At 43.6% G+C, this 17,694-nt stretch overlaps 1 long non-coding RNA gene across 1 annotated transcript; it reads left to right on the top strand.

The window, feature by feature from the left end:
* The first annotated feature begins 530 nt into the window (after window positions 1-530).
* Window positions 531-5,677, top strand: LOC123782076 (uncharacterized). The gene is made up of 3 exons (XR_006776902.2): window positions 531-781; window positions 4,241-4,358; window positions 4,982-5,677. It is a non-coding gene; the product is annotated as an uncharacterized LOC123782076 (long non-coding RNA).
* Window positions 5,678-17,694: the final 12,017 nt, after the last annotated feature.

The following is a 17,694-nucleotide window of genomic DNA, read 5'->3' as shown; positions in this document are numbered from 1 at the left end:
TGGGCGATGCCGGCAGAACCGTGCATATCACAAGAAAAGTGTAGGGAACTCTTGAAGCATTTTTCTGACGCTCAGAAAATCTAAAATTTTGGGGGCACCTGGGTAGTGCAGTCGTTAAGCGTCTGCCTTCGGCTCAGGGCGTGATCCCGGTGTTCCAGGATCGAGTCCCACATTGGGCTCCTCCGCTGGGAGCCTGCTTCTTCCTCTCCCACTCCCCTGCTGTATTCCCTCTCTCGCTGGCTGTCTCTCTCTGTCACATAAATAAATAAAATCTTTAAAAACAAAAAGAGAAAATCTAAAATTTTCAATAGTCACGATAAAGACATAAAAGTTACACTTTGCCCTTGAAAGAAAGGCTTTTATTGGGTCCTTCTTGGAACCCGGAAGACAAATGGTTTAAAGTGATTACTCCATCCTTCCTGTGCTCTTGCCCCAATTGGAAGCATCTGGGTCATGGCCAAGGTGGCAGTGAAGCAACTGGTTGGATGTTCTGTCTTTCCTCGCTATCTATTTCTGTTTTGAGTTCAGCCCTGATTTTTGGGCTTTGTTCCTCCGGCATCACGTGGCTCAGGCTGGGCTAAGTTCATTACTATTACTGAGCCACGACTAGCTCTCAAGGGGCTGCAGTCCTCCTGGTATGGAGTGGGACACCATGGTCTACTCCTCAGTATTCTTCCCTCTCTGGCGTTCGTGAGGACACACAAGAGGATGGCCTGGAGTTCTGAAGGCCACACCCTTCTACACCATTCTCTGGACTGAGGAAAATGTCTGGGGCTTTGAGGTATGAGCTGCAAGGGGGTTCATACCACATAATGGGTGCTGGGGGGCAGGTTAGGTGGAGCCCATCCTTGCCTGAAAGGGTTACATGTCAGCTGGCTTGGAATCAACACGGACGTGCACGCGAGTGTGCGTGGCCGTGAAGTGACACAGCATGGTGAATTGTTTCTTTTATAGTGACGCTGGTAGGGGTGCAAGAGAGGGCAGTGTCCTGCAGCTGTTTCGCTGCAGAGCTCGCCTGCTTGGCTCTGTCTCTCCACGCAACCCAGTCCCCGCACGGCGAGGCCACGCAGGTAGCTCCTCTCCCTGACCAGCACGGACAAGGCTTTGACTGGGAAAGACTAGAATAGGATTTCCATGGATAATGGTAACGTGGAAACTTAGGTACGTGCCAGACAAGATTAATTACCTGTTTCCTTAGAACACCTGGGTAAAAGGTACCGTTGTTATTCTTATTCCATGGACAAGGAAACTGAAGAAGATGGAGAGGAGATGACTAACTTGAACTCAGGGAGTCTGTCCCCAGAGCCCAGAGGTCTGAGCCCCATGCCACACGGCCTCTCACCGCCTACCAGGTCTCTGCTCACTCCTCCCACACAGACCCTTAGTGAGTCAGAGCTTTTACAAGGGAGTGAATGTAAATGAACTCAACAAAACCCCAATCACAGCAAATAAAAACAAAACTAATCCAAATCAACAAAACCCAAATCTCATGGTCTCTCCCGACCTTCACAACAGCAGTGTCTGTTTTCTCCACTAGATGGCAGTAATTCCACATAGTTGTGCTCTCGTCTAGTTCTGTTTGCACAGCCACTGAATAAAAACATGGGTAATGCTGTTTTGTGTTACAATTTAAAGAAATCTGATAACAGCCATCTCACTTGTCAATATTTTAAATTGAATTAAGCTCATAAAATCAGGGAAGGCTTTTTAAACTCTGTAAAAACAAAACAACGACTTCTTCCCCCCCCACCCCCGCCCTTGCTAGAAGGTATGACCGCCCCAAGGTGCTCATATAAGGTACCATTGTGCACAAACGTACACCACCCACCTACACACACATCCACCTTGTCTCACACATCCACAGACATACACACATCTACATACCCACAGCCACCCATACACACATCTGTACACCCACTCACCTCTGCTCGCCTCCCCCACAGCCACACAGATACAGAGAGACAGACAGACGCACATCAACACACATACATCAACACACACACACACACACACACACACACACACACACACACATTCCAAGAACGGGAATCTTTTCTCAAGGAATCTTTTATAAATCCCTTAAGACTAAGAGGAAAGTATAGAAGTTCTTTTTCTGTACCTATTTCATTAGTATCATTTGGTAATCTTTTCTTTGTAAAAACATTCCAAATTATTGTCTTTTAAAAAATCACTACATTACAGGACCTCCAAGCCTATAAAAAAAATCTTTCTTCCCAAAAAGAGCTTCTGCAAAAAGAAACCAACAACAAAGTGAAAAGACAACCCATGGAATGGGAAAAATACTTGCAAACCATGCATCTTATAAGGGGGTCAATACCCCAAATGCTAAAGAACTCACATGACTCAACAGCAAAAATCCCAAATTACCCAATTAAAAAATGGGCAAAGGATCTGAATAGACATTTTTTCCAGAGATGATGTACGAAAGGCCAAAACAAGTACACGAAAGGATGTTGCATGTCACCAGTAGTTAGGGAAAAGCAAACTAAAGCCACAGTGAGATATCACATCCTGTTAGGATGGCCATCATCAAAAAGACAAGAGATAACCAATGCTCCCGTGGACGTGGAGGAGAGGGAACCCTGTGCACTGTCGGTGTTATTGAAAATTGGTATAGCCACAATGGAAAACAGGATGAAGCATTCTTAAAAATTTTAAAATAGAGCTAACATACAAATCAGCAATTCCACTTCTGGGAATATATCCAAAGATAATACAGGATATCTGTACCCCATGTTCATAGCAGCGGTATTTACAATAATCAAGACAAGGAAATGACCCAAGCATCCATTGATGGATGATGGATAAAGATGTGGTATACACATGCAATGGGATATTAGTCATAAAAAACTAAGAAAATCCTACCATTTGTGATGACATGGACCTTGAAGGCATTATGCTAAGTGATATAAGTCAGAAAAGACAAATGCTGCATTATCTCATTGCTATGTGGAGGCTAAAAAAGACTCCCAAAAACCAAAATCCAAAAACCAACAAACTCACAGATACAGAGAACAGATTGGTGGTTACCAGAGGTGGGGAGTGGTGGCGGGTATTGGAGAAGGTGGTCAAAAGTTACAAGCTTTCCGTTATCAGTATGATACAGTGGACAACATGATGACTGTAGCCAACACACCTGTATGGTATACAGGAAAGTCATTAAGAGAGTAAATCCTAAGAGTTCTTAATAAAGGGGAACATTTTTTCCTTTAATCTTTTCTTTTTACTGTATCTATATGGAAAGAAGAATGTTAGCTGAGTCTATTGTGGCAGTTTCTTCACAATATGTATAAATCAAGCCATCATGCTAGAAACCTTAAGCCTATACAGTGGCATATATTAATTACTCTCAATAAAATTGGAAAAAATTTCTTCTCCAAAATTCACTGAAAAACAGTAATTCTCTTATCGTACAGATAACACTAGCCTGTGCTTGTCTTTCTGGCATTTCTTTTTCGTCTATTCTTTACATTTCTCGGTGACCCCCCAAAGTAGCTATCTATTTCTCATTGTAAAATTGGTATGCTAAAATATCCAAAACTTTAACAGTCAGAGGCAGCTGTAAACTCATGATCCTCTAACTTCAAATATCTTTCATAAAAACAGTTTTCATTTTCTCCTTTTGAGAAAGCACCACCTACTGACTAAATTTGGTATTGCAGCTTAGGTCTAGTTAATGTCCAGCCCCCAAAGCTTGTATTATTAGGAGTTAAAAAGAGAAATTGTTTTAATTGCAAAATAATTTCTAATTTCATGTTACACCGTGTTCCATAAGCCTAATCCACATTTAAAATTTTTATCTTGGCCCCAATTTTCCATACCGTTTAACTGGGACATCCCTCAGTGATGATAGGTTTTTTTAGATTTACACAGAATTTTGATGAAGAAGAATTCCAGATACTGTTGATGCAGATTATACTTTCATTCCATCTCTATCAATCAATATCCACTTCGTTTATTAAAATCCTGTGAGGTTTTGTTTTGCAATTTGGGAAAGAGAAATTTATTTTGGGGGGAAGAAAAACTGGCAAGAAAGAAAGGAGTGGATAATAATGTCTATTCATCTTCCTAGCTTATATTTGAACTCTTCTGGAGAGAGGAATGAGGACCGGAAGTTGATAGATTTATTTTACTTGAGGACTTCCTTCCAGGCAAGGGGGTGATCCAGAAGTTGATAAAAAATATCAAGAGAGACTTTGTGATTCTCTTGGTTTAACAGAACTGCCTTGGTGACCAGATGTCAAAATGTGACACAGAACTAGGAAGGAAGCCGTTCTCCTCCACGCTGCCAGGAACCCAGCACTGTTCTGAGAACCCGGCCTCCACCTCATTTGGGGGTCAGTATGACCACTGGATTCTCCTGACCGGCCCTGGCAGTACTGCGCCTTCCCCAGACAGGAGGCTTCGCGCGTGGTGGGCAAAGAGAAAGGAGAGCCAGAAATGGGGGGGAGGGGGGGGGAGGATTGTGTTTGCCTCATGCTGACTGCAGCTGACAGCCCGGCTTGTGGGCATGTACAAGGGCGTCTGTCAGGACAGGACAGGACAGGTACAGAAAGGCCAATGTATGGGAATCAGACAGGTCCGGGCTTAATCTTTCATGATTTCTCTAAAAGTTAAATGCTTCTTCTTCACTGTATATATTATGATAAAATTAGGATATAAACACATAGATTCATGTTTAAAGTAGTCACAGGCTAATGAGGTCTGGGATATTTGGGCGTCATCCTCTAGCATCACCAGCCGCTTCAATAGTAACCTTTGTTACCCAGGGTGCAATGCGAGCAGGTGTAAGGGATAATCACCACCTGTGGGGGAAAGGGGTCGGGCACGGAACCCACTCTCGCTTCTCTATTGCTGCTTCACCCAACATGGGGTGGAAAGGAGGAGGGTAAACATGGGGAGAGGGGCTGAGGAGAATTGTTTTCAAACTCATGCCTGTAGCTTAACTGTTTACTTCTAGAAGTTACTTGGACATTGATCAGGGTTAACTCGGGACTTGGCTCCTTCCATTGGAAAAGCACACATTAGTTTTCACAATAGCGTGTCAAACGTCTGAAGCCACAGAAGAACAGAGACAGGAAATGAAAGGTGATAAAACCACAGACCCCGGCGGCCGCCATTCTCCGCACATCTGCGCGGCGTCCCCTCACAGGCCGACTTCAAGGGAGGCTCCGTGCCTGCAGAACCGCCGGGGGACCTGGCCTCCTCACCCCTCATCACATTATGAGGTGGGCCACACCAGCTTTTGAATCAGGAAGCAATTTTAAAATCAGTCCTGTCTTGATCCCGCAGGCCTGGTTTCATCTGATTAATAAGCTATGCGTGCGAGGCCCCATCCGTTTACCTCCCCCGGGTAGCTCTCCTCCCAAGCCCACCCTCCAAGTGTCTGCAGACAGGACCCTCTTCCCCCTGGTGACCGAGCCCCCGCCACAAGGGTTCAGGACCGCCTTCCCCAGAAGGACCCGCCCGGGCCGGCCTGACCTTGCCAGGAGGAATTTCTCTCTCGGCTGGAATTTCCTTCCCGTCTACCTTCAGGCCTTTGCTGCTGGCCACGCTCCCCTTTGACCACCCTGAATAAATCTTCCCTGCCTCCCTGACAGCTGCTGATTTGGCTTCTTTTCTTATTTTTTTTTTTTTAATTGAAAGTAAACCTTCAAAGCGGCCCAGCCACCTGAGAAGCTCCGCGAGCGCTGCAGCTGGGCTGGCGAACCTCAAACAGAAGAGCTGCACTTTATGGTGTCCCCCTCCTGCCCTGGGGGGAGACGGGGAGCACGGGGGCTTTGTGCGGTGCCAGGGCCACTCAGCTTTCAACTCGGCTTTTGCATTAGAAGAAGGGAATCTGGACGTGGGTAAAGGGGTTGTGGAGAGGTTTTGAAGGTGGCTGTGTGACCTGAGACAGGTGCAGAGAGAGAGAGAGACAGAGACAGAGACAGAGACAGGCAGAGACAGAAGGAAAGAGCCAGAGAGGGAGGGAGGGAGAGGGAGGAAGAAAGATATTTGCAGAGGGAAGTTTGCAGGCAGAATGCCAGTTCAATTTATTTATAAGAGAAATCTGGGGTGTCTCTGTGTTGTCTGCTTAGACAATTGGGGGTATGTTGCAGAGGGAAATTAATTTTAAAAAGGGTATTCAAATTCAAGCATTCGGTTTGTGGCACCTGGAAGCAACAAGATATTGGAGGGCACAGAATTAGGAGTCAAGTTTCGTCGATTTTGTTCTAGGTTCTTCTTAGGTACTTTGTCATTGTCAGCTAGTCGCTTTAGGTTTCTATACCCGCCCCCAAACACAATGTTTTATTTTGGAAATTTAAAAATATGCAGAAAAGTTGAGAAAAGAATGTAACAAATACCTTTGTACCCACTACCTCAGTTCAACAGTGGTTAACATTTCTTCCATATTTTTTTTATCCTTAATCTATCTCTGTCTCTGAGTATATACATTCTGTCCCCCTCCCCACATAGGCTTATTTGTTGAACCCTTTGAAAGTAGACTACAGACATCGTGACACTTCCTCCCTAAATACTCCAGCATGCATTTTCTTTTTTTTTTTTTTTAAAGATTTTATTTATTTATTCGACAGTAGAGACAGCCAGCAAGAGAGGGAACACAAGCAGGGGGAGTGGGAGAGGAAGAAGCAGGCTCCCAGCGGAGGAGCCCGATGTGGGACTCATCCGGGAACGCCGGGATCACGCCCTGAGCCGAAGGCAGACGCTTAACAACTGCACTACCCAGGCGCCCCCAGGATGCATTTCCTAATAAGGACATCCTCCCACCCAACTACATGATAGGATGATCACACCTAAGAAACTTTAAAATGATTCCCTAATAACATTTAACATTCGGTCTATATTAGAACTTCTCCAGTTGATTCCAAATGATCTTTTATAACTGGTTTTTGTCTTGAACCAGGAACCAGTCAAGACTTACCCATAAATTTGGTTAAGTCTTTTTAGTCTCTTGGCCTCTCTTCTCTCCTTGGAGTAGAGCCTCCATACAAAGTGTACGGATCTTAAATGTGTACCTTGCTGAATCTTTTTTTTTTTTTTTGAGATTTTATTTATTTGACAGGGAGCGATACAGCGAGAGAGCGAACACAAGCAGGGGGAGTGGGAGAGGCAGAAGCAGGCTTCCCGATGTGCAGGGAGCCCGATGCGGGGCTCGATCCCAGGACCTTGGGATCATGACCTGAGCCGAAGGCAGACGCTTAACGACTGAGCCACTCAGGCGCCCCCTTGATGAATCTTTTAATAATTGATTTTGTTTTTAAGAGCTGTTTTATGCCTTGATGAATTTTTATCAAGTGTACTCCTATGTAAGCACTAACCAGAGCAATAAATAGAATATTTTCATCACCCTGGAAGGTTTTCTCATAGCTTTCCCTTGTCAATATCTCTTCTTCCCCATCTCCCTCAAGGGGTGAGGATCTGGAGTTCTCAGATCTTTTGGCTGGAAGTGTAAATTGGTTCAACCACAATTCTAGGAAAATTGTTTGCCAGAATCTAATAAATTTCAGCTTGTACTGACTCTATGACCCAGCAATGCCATTCCTCAGTATATATTCAAGAGAAATGATTGAATGTGCCACCAAGAGACTTGTGCAAGCAGGTTTGTTCATAATTTCTCCAAACTGGAAATATCCCAAATGCCCATCAACAATAAAATGGATAAATAAATGGTGGTATATTTGTGCAAAGGAATACTACACAGTAGTAAAAAGGAGGTCAATACTGAATCATGAAATAGCTTGGGTAAATCACAGACATTATCTTGAGCGATACAAGCTTGATATGAAGAGAGCATAAAATATATGATCCTCGTAGATAAAGGTAAAAAATACACAAAAATCATCTCTTGTGAGAGGTCATTAGTTCCTTTAATTAACAGATACCACTCTACTTTTCACAGCATTTTCTTTTTGAAGAGACTAGGAGGGTTGTTTTATACAATATCTCATATTCTGGATTTCTCTGATCATTTCCTTGTTTAAGTTGATCCTTGGCAACTGAGGATCCATGAGACGACTGAGCTGTAAAGTCCTAAGGCACCCATTTTATGTCTGGAATTAACTTTTATCCCATGCAGATAGAATGGTACTAGTTTCGTAGGGAACATTGAATAAATCAATCTCAACTCATTTTCTGTGATCTCTGGTTCAGTTGAGGAACTCCAGTTGAGAAAGGTGTCCTGAAAGTCAGGTGTTGAGGCTGAGGAGTGTCAAGTTAAAGATTTTTGGCAAGAATATTTTCCAAGTGGCACTGTGTACTCCCCACTGTGTCATGCTGAGAGGCATTTAGTGGCAGATCGTTCCCCTACTAGTAACGTGGGTGTGGATTTCGATCACTTGGTTAAGGCGGTGGCAGCCAGATCTCGCCATTGTAAAGGACATTGTCCTGAGTCTCCATGGCTTAACAACCTCATTTGTCAACATGAAGCACTCATAGGTCAATATCTCCCGCTTGCTGGAATAGTTTATTTCCAGCAAATTTGGCTGCAAGGTAAGATTGTTCAAAACAAAATGGTTGTTTCACCTACGGAGCTTCCCCCTGAAATGGGGATTTCCTATCGTGAAAAAGACAACCATAGTAGAACAGCTTTAATCTTTGAGATTTTTAGGTGACATAAAATAAACTCCCTTGCTACTTGAGATAATTTGATAAGCATGACCTTTTTGATATTAAAATTGCTTAGACTCGGGACACGTGATACTGCATTTGCATGCATGTTAGTGGTGAGAAATATTATGGAGGTAATGTTTAAATCATTGACAGAAACCAAAGCAAGGATTTCATGTGTATACCTAGAATGCAGACCCGGGAGAGATGTATTTCAAAGGATTTTGTGTTTTAAAAAGTAACTTTTAAGAATTCACTTCCGTACTCTAACTTGAAGAAGGAAATGTGGCTTAAGCATGATTATCCACTGGCTTCATGGGAAAGAAATAATTTCAAGTGACTTAGATGGATTTTGGTGCAATATTCATCATACCAGTCCAGAATAGTTTGGTGGAGAAAGCCCAATGGTCAAGTCTCACTTACTACCTGAGTAACCATGGCCAACTCACTCTAAGCCTTGGCATCCTTGTGGCGGATGGCCACAAATTAGTTTGTTGTTCCTTCCTTCAAGGGGTTTGGTCCATGTCTGTTCGCCTTCAATATTGGTAAGCTCTGTGACCACTCCGACCAATAAAATATAGCTCAAGTCAAGATGTGCCAATTTCTGGACCTAAGCCTTAAGAGACCGGGAGCTGCCATTTCCTGTCTTTTGGGACACCCACTTTTGAAACCTAGCGATCATGCTCGAGGAAGCCCAAGCAGCCTTGTGAAGAAGCCCATGTGGAGAATAGCCCTGGGCCGACATCCCTGACTGAGCCACCAGCTGACAACCACCCCCCCCTTGCCAGCCGTATGAGAGAACTGCTGTTGGAGGTGGGTCTTCTAGTCCTTAGTGAGCCACTCAAAGTGACGGTGTGTGGAGCAGAGTTAGCCGTCTCCACCAAGCGCTGCCTATAATTGCCGATTGGTGAGTCACATAAACGAGTGCTCTTCTTAAGCTACTAGTTTGTTATTTAGCAAAGATAACGGCAACAATCTTCATTTGCAATATGGTGATCAACCCACTTGTCTTGTATACACAGGGAAGGTCAAATGGGATCGGGTATATGAGAGTGCTTTGCACACCATAAAGCAATTCTTTTTTTTTTTTTTTTTAAAGATTTTATTTATTTATGTGACAGAGAGACAGCCAGCGAGAGAGGGAACACAGCAGGGGGAGTGGGAGAGGAAGAAGCAGGCTCCCAGTGGAGGAGCCTGATGTGGGACTCGATCCCGGAACGCCGGGATCATGCCCTGAGCAGAAGGCAGACGCTTTAACGACTGCGCTACCCAGGCGCCCCACCATAAAGCAATTCTATGCCGATGCGAGGTGATAGTCTCCGAAGTAACCAACAGAATGGAAGGATTCTGTAAATACTACCAATCAGAAGTAGGCGTATTGCTCTAATTTCTATTCAGCCCATCTCCTGAAGTTAGAAACAGTACCAATTACTTTCTTAAAATTGTGACAAGGTAGACATCACATCAAATTTACCATTTTATCTATCTTCCAGTGTACAGTTCAGTGATGTTAGCTACATTCGCCTTGTTGTGTAGACTTATCTATCCCTCTTCAGAACTCCAGTTGCTGTTGATAACAGGAAATACATCTTCTTAACAAGTATATTTTTCCATTCTAAAAATGAAGTGAAGCTAAGTCATCTTCGCATCGTACATAATGATGCTAATTTCAGGAATGAGCCCATGTGCTGTAAAGATAGATAGGTTTCCAGAGAGACCGTAAAGAATGGCAGCCCACAATCTGCAAGGGAGCCTCTCTTCCTTCCCAGAGCCCATTCCATTCCTGTAGAACCTCGATTAGTCATTAGTCAGCATGGGGATGGGGGAATATTTAGAGAGAAATGAGCACTTACTAAAAAGGGCCAAGAGAGCAAGTTTTCAAAGCTAGAACACTCCAATGAAACCATTTTATATATAAGCAGGCCCTCCGGAGTTAGCACACACACTTGCACCTGGACCCCACCTGGACATAATTAGTTTCCCTGCGCTCGGAGCAGAGAAAACACCGAAGAAAATGATGTCAAAAAACGGAGCAATCTGTCATGATCTGTGCTGCACAATCAGAGCGGCATGCTTTCTGTAAGAATTATGGAACACAGATGACATGGTATTTAGATAGCCAGGACTGGAAAACCATCTGGTTATGTTTGACTTCACAGCTATTATGTCTGTTTCCTGAATTGTTTGTATACTTTGGGGTGGAGTCATAGGAAGGAAGGATGAAATGCTCTTGGTTGCTCTGTAAGAAGTACTTTTTATCTATCTGCAAATTAAAATGTTCTGGGAAGGGCTTTTAATTCTCAGCAAGAAGAATCCTCACGGCTTGAGGACCGAAATATAAGGTAGGCAGAGACTGGGCCTGTAAGTCACAGCAGCATGTTTGGGGTTGGAGAAGAGTTAGTATATCTTGAAACAAATAGAAAAATGTATTGTGTAGCCTTGTGTGGGCCATCCCCCAACTCTTTTTGGAGTGTAAATGCCCAGGATAGCCCCCCATCTCCTCTGCACCGTACCCGTCTTCTTAGACTGTACACCATCATCCTTTGGCCTGAGCTAGGCCATTGAAATTAGGCCAGTGTTTCTCTCATCAGAGGATTTCAACATGTATTGACTCAGGGCTTATTGACCCACCATGGGGTCCATAACAGTCCTAGTTTTCTGGGGGTTGTATAGGAATAACTAGAAATAATTTATGAATGAATCAAGGGAGCTGTGCCCACAGGCAACGATATGGGTAGAACAATGAGTAGAGTTGCTAAGGTCAGGCAGAGTGGACCAGGGGTGTCTGAGATCATGCCGCACTCACAGTGAAACTGTCCCCACCCTTCCAGGCATAGCACCTCACCCTCACCTCCATCAGAGCATTCCCCCTCCCCCAGTGATTGCTTACTGTCTGCACCTGGGGGGCTAAAGGTCAGGTTCCAGCATTTAGGGGGTGCCTATTAGTTCCTGGAAAGCTGGCTAAGGGCTGCCACGGGTCCTCCTTCACGACCCTGGGAGATAACGTCATCCTCGTTTCAGAGATGAGGAGAATAGGTCCCTGAGAGAACACGTACTTGGTGCAACACCTAATTATGAGCCAGGGCTTCAGAGGCACGTGATTTAGGGAGGGTGTGCATTTTAGGAAAACCAAACAGAAGGAGGGGAGCAGGGGAGGGATGGGAAAGAGTCAGCAAAACTTGGGCTGAGGTCAGATCTAGGCTGTTGAGGGTGGAGAACTGGGAAGATGTCCTCTGGAGCCTGAATCTGACTGCAAAACCCATCTTGGTTGCTTTATTTTCTCCGTGAAGAGGGAATTGGCCTTACTGGTTATGACACCGGGTTTGTACGCAGGTTGGGAGTTTGAAGAAAGTGCATATATTTGATTCTTCCTGGCTTTAGTTTCAGAGGTTGATTTTTTTCCCCCTGATATATGTCTTCAACTTTTGGAGACTTCCTTACAGGTGGGATATAAAATAAACCACTGTTACACGTCTATGCTTTACTGTTATTTATCAATTTATTAATTCCCTTGATGTTATCCCTTAACAGGAACTAATTAACATGCTTGCAAGTAGGAGGATCTGTGTGACCTTAGGGTCCCCACTTTCCACCATCAGTGTCATAGGATATAAGAGGAGGCCACCAGAAAACATCTGTAATTAAAATGGACCTAGATTAAGTTCCTTGAAGTATGGAGGAGTCAGTGTATTTTCAAACCCCAGCGGGCAATGTCCTTCCTTTCCACTACTACTTGTGAAAATTGCTACCCCAGACTCTAAGGATTAAAAGAGTATTGGGCACACCTACTAGAATAGCTATAAAAACAAAAATGGGAAATAATCAGTGTTGGCAAGGATGTGGAGAAATTAGAACCCTAGTGCATTGCTGGTGGGAATGTAAATTGGGGTAGCTATTATGGAAAACAGTTTGATGGTTCCTCAAAAAGCTCAACATAGAATTACCATCTGACCCAGAAACTCCACTCCTATGTATATCCCCAAAGGAACTGAAAGCAGAGACTTGAGCAAATACTTTGCATGCATGTTCATTGCAGCATTATTTACAATAGCCAAAAGGTGGAAACAATTCAAATGTCCATCAACAGGTGAATGATAAATAAATGTGATATATACACACAATGGGATATCATGAGTATTATTTGGCATGGAAGGAAGGAAATTGTGATCCATGGTACAACCCGGATGAACCTTGAACACATTACGCTAAGTAAAATAAACTAGTCACACAAAGGCAAATATTGAATGATTTCACTACATAGTCCAATTCATCCAGACAGAAAGTGGAATAGAATTTACTGGGGGCTGGGGGGAGGAGAATGGGTGTCATTGCTTCATAGTCACAGACTTTCTGTCAGAGTGGTAAAAAGCTTTGGAAATAGTGGTGATGGTTGCATAACACTGTAAATGTAATTAATAGCACCGAACTGTATATCTAAAAATGGTTAAAAGGACACATTTTACATGATAGGTATTTTACCACATCTTAAAAGAATTCAAAACTGTAATAGACCAAACCCCATTCAATTCTACACTTAACATGGTGAATTGCATGGCATGTGAATCATATCTCAAAAAAGCAGTTGCTTATACCTTAGGGACACTCACTTTTGCTTCACTCTGCATTCAGGCTACAGGGACCAAGAGTAACCTGAACTGGAAAAATAATCGGGTATCGTGGGGGGGAGAGATCTCTTCACAGCCTAAAGAGATTCAGATAATTAACTCAGAATCTAGCCTTGCTTAAGAGGCTGAAGGCCATGGGATATGGCTGGGGCAGAGCGTGTGGCTCAGAATTGTTAACGTGGTGGGTAGGGTTATTCTCCTGAAAGGTAACTTTGACTAGCAGAAAGCTCTTCCGAGAGAAATCACCATGTCTAATGACGGCCTCGGCTCTGGGCTGCGGTGGGAGCACAGCCACCTTTCGAGCGTCAGCGTGAACCCTCACTGGCTGGAAGAACAGCGATGTGAGTTAGAGTTGAATCTGATGAACCATTTCATCCTGCTCTTCTCTGTGATGCTATGTCTGCGATGGAGAGTGATCGACTTTTTAAAATGTGCATTTGGAGTTACGGGAGAGGCCATCCAGAGTGTCTACAATGTCAGTGGAGGAGACAAAGCCATCCATCGCTCAGCAGCAGCACAGGGCAGCCCACACCAAGAAAACAATACATCCCAAACACACCAAACAGCTGCTCATCGATCTGCGGCAAGCTGCAGGTTGCCTGACGAAATTACTGTCGAATAGGCAGACGAGCACCATTTGTCAGTGAGCATTGAGTTTAAATGAGCAGAGATGCACATAAAGCCAGCAACGCAATTGTAATTAAGAATTATAGGCATCAAGTTTCAACCAGGCCTTTCTTAAGGTAGCAGTGACTGAGCTCTTAAAAACGTAGGAGGGATCCAGGGCGGGATTAAAGCCAGAGCCTGGGCTACCTGGAGCCCTCTACGGTTTAAGCAACTTGTCATGTATGAACGTGACGTGCAGATGATGAGGAATCCGTGAGAACTCGATTTTTCCTGTTTTCTTAAAAGACTGTATATCACACATATGAAAGAATAATAATAAATTACTATAATAAAATGATGCCCTTGGACCCACTACCCAGATTAAGAATAGAACCCCTTGATTTGTTTTAATGGTGGTTGAGATCGTTGTGAAAATTGACAAATCTCTGGGTGCTGAGTTGAGCGGGATTGAATACACGTTGAGTCTTGACAGTGAGTTGGTGCTGGAGCACGTGAAGACGAATAAAAGCAGGCTGGCTGCAGAGAGCTTACAGTCTGGAAGGGAGAAGAAGATGACAGCACAGTGAGCTCTGCATCCCATGAATCCACAGGAAGAGTAGAGGTCTCAAGAGAGGCACACAGCGTATGGAAGCTCGGAAGAAGTCAGAACGGGTGGGATGGGGAGGGCTGTGAGGACAGGAGCTCAGGCAAACCTTTGTGAAGAAAGTGGCATCTGAGCTGAATGTCACTGATAGGCAGGAGTTTTACAAGATATGAGAGAGTGGGAGGGAGGGCATTTTGGGTGGAGGGACTTAACACAAGCAGAGACAAGAATGTCTTGGTCCTGTGAAAAGATAATAAAATAATTTGTCTAGAATAAGAGATAGTGGACTGTAAGATTGGACAACTCTTTTGATTCAATTTCTTATAAGACCCCCATGTCCTTAGGAAACATCATATCCTTGAAGGATTAACTTTCCTCGTCATCTACAGATTAGCAAACCCAGAGTCAATCCTACTTAGGGGAATTTGGGAGGGGAAATTGTTGATTTTGGCCATTCATCATCTATTCTGCTTTCCTAACAGCACCCCACATTTATTTGGGCGAACACTTCTTCCTCGATATTAGCCTGTGTAGTAGGGAATGGGATTGACTCTTCTTTAGCTCCAGGGTTAAACCTCCTAGCATAGTTGTTTGGTTTAGATAAAGGCAAGTGACCTAGTTAGGCCCAATGAGAGTAAGGCGCAGGGCTTTGGGGAGACTGTCAAGGAAGTTGAACATTTTCTTCTTTGCTGATCATAGAGCTGAGAGAACATGAGGGCTAGGGCTTCTGCAGCCATCTTGTCATCATGTGAAGAGAGCCTGCCTAGAATGAAGTCGACACGCTGAGGCAGGGTCAATATTCAGCATTGACAGAGGTATGCCATGGACACCAATCAATAGGAATGGACACCAGTTGGTATGCTCTACTGGTGCTCTGCCTAGAGGAACTCATAACTTAAAAAAAAAAAGCTTTATTTATGTTTATTAACTCAAACAAAAATATTATCGTATAGTGGTCTATCTATAATTTTTATTTTTATATAACCTTATCATATTACTCCTAAAACTATTTATAATAATTTCATCTAAAACTGATTCAATTCAGTTTTCCCCAGTTGTTTAAATTTTTTTTGTAATAGTTTGTTTTCTAAAATCAAGAAATAAACAATATAAAAGGGAGTCTTTATGCTACAAACTGTTAGACAACCAACGCATGAAGTCATAGGTTCGAATCCTGCTCCTCCATTAGCTATGCCCTCGGACAGTCCACTTAACTCTTCACTTACCTCGGTAATATCTAATTTAGAAGTTGTTGGGAAGATTCTGTAAAATGCAAAATTAACAGACTGTGTGAATAAAGAGGTTACTTTGTATGATGGTTGATTACGTGTCTATTCGATCGAGCACTCAGATATCGGTCAAACACATTCAGGGTGTTTCTGAGAGGGTATTTCTGGATGAGGTGAACATTTAAATCAGTAGACTGAATAAAGCAGATTGCCCCTAATGTGGGTGGGCCTTGTCCAGTCAATCCAAAGCCTGAATAGAACAAAAAGGCTGACCTTCCCCAGAGTAAGAAAGAATTCTTCCTGTGTCATGGCTTTCACACTGGGATATTGTTTTTTCTCTGAATGCCTTTGGACTCAGACTGAAACACTGGCTCCTCCTGGGTCTTGAGCCTGCCAGTCTTTGCACTGGAACTACATCGTTGACCTTCCTGTGTCTCAAGCTTGGCGACTCAGCCTGAAGATCTTGGGACTTGCCAGCCTCTGTAATTGCATGAGCTAATTCCTTACAATAAATCTCTTTACACACACACACACACACACACATACACACACACACCCCTTATTGGATCTGTTTCTCTGGAAAGCCCTGACTAATTCACTTTGTAAGAAATGCCCACGTCTCTATGACCAATGGCCCCACTGCATAGCTCCAGCACATCATCCCTTCTCTCTCTCATCCACCTTCCTCCATTATTTCTGAGCTTCTGAGGGGACTATCTGACATGGGTTTATGAAGACTCTTCTCACAGACCTCTTCTTGATGCTGACTGCTGTCCAGCAAACCGAGACCCTACTGCAGGTGCTCTTGCTCTGTTCCTGCTACCTGGAAGACACAAAATCCCAATGACCCCCAAACTCACCACTTCAGTCTTATATCTCATAAAATCCCACAAGAGAATAGCCCCAGCCAGTCTCTGCCTCCAGCCTCTTAGTGCAGGGCTCAGACCTAGTACCAAAGGCTAGGCTCCCAGTCGACTCTATATTGCCACATTCATATCAGCTTCTCCCCACCTCTGTTTGCTATAGGCTCCATTCCTCTGGAGAGAAAGGTCCTCGAGGCTGCTTGGGGGTCACCCAGACACTTATTCCTCATTTCAACTCAACTGCGACCTTCTCCCTAAGCCCCTTGCATAGTTGGAGCTCAACATGCATTAGTCTTCTCTTTCTTAGGTTTAGAAGTGGAGTGATTGCAACTTTAGAAGAGCCAATGTCAAGACAAGAATATAGTCAGTCTTGCTCCTTTTATAAGTATGTTCAAGGACTAGATATGGTTACACAGTCTGGGGAATATTTTAGTTTCTGAACACCTTTTTGGGTAGAACCCTTTAACTCTATGAACTAACTCCTTTATGCTCTTCTATTTTCAAAATAAAGGCAGGTGATACTTAAAATATCATTCACAAATTATTGGATTCTCTTCTCCTCTTGGGCATGTGGTGGATCACTTCTCCATTTTTTCCATTTTAGATGTAGTCATATGCCTTGACTTAGCCAATAAAATGTGAGTGGAAATGATATATTGTTTCTAGGAAGCAGCTTTAAGAAGGGTACTATTTGAAAGACTTCCTTTCAAAAGTGAGGGTGATTGTGAAAGTGTGTGCTAAGATGATGTCTCTGTTGGCTTGGATTCCTGAGTGACTGCCAGGAACAGAACCCCATGCCAGCACATCATGCATGTCCCAACCCATAAAGTCAACACAGTGGACAGGGGAGGGGACGGTCAATCCCCATGGTTATTCAGGAACCCAAATTCCTTGCCTTGGGTTGTCCCCCTGGGGCAGGGTTTGGAAAACTATAGCCTGTGGGACAAATCCAATGTGTTTTTGTAAATAAAGTTTAATTAGAACACAGGCACATTCATTCCTTTACATATTGTTGACGGTTGCTTTCCTAACACAAGAACAGAGTTGAGTAATCACAGGAGACACTGTATAGCCTCCAAAACCTACAATATTTACTCTCTGGCCCTTCAGAGGAAACAGCTTGCTGGCTTCTACTC

The sequence above is a fragment of the Ursus americanus genome, chromosome 19, assembly GCF_024610735.1.
Source record: "Ursus americanus isolate L20-20 chromosome 19, mUrsAme1.1.p, whole genome shotgun sequence".
Taxonomy (NCBI): domain Eukaryota; kingdom Metazoa; phylum Chordata; class Mammalia; order Carnivora; family Ursidae; genus Ursus; species Ursus americanus.
The sequence above is the reverse complement of the archived record's forward strand: the minus strand, read 5'-3'. Positions and strand labels throughout refer to the sequence as shown.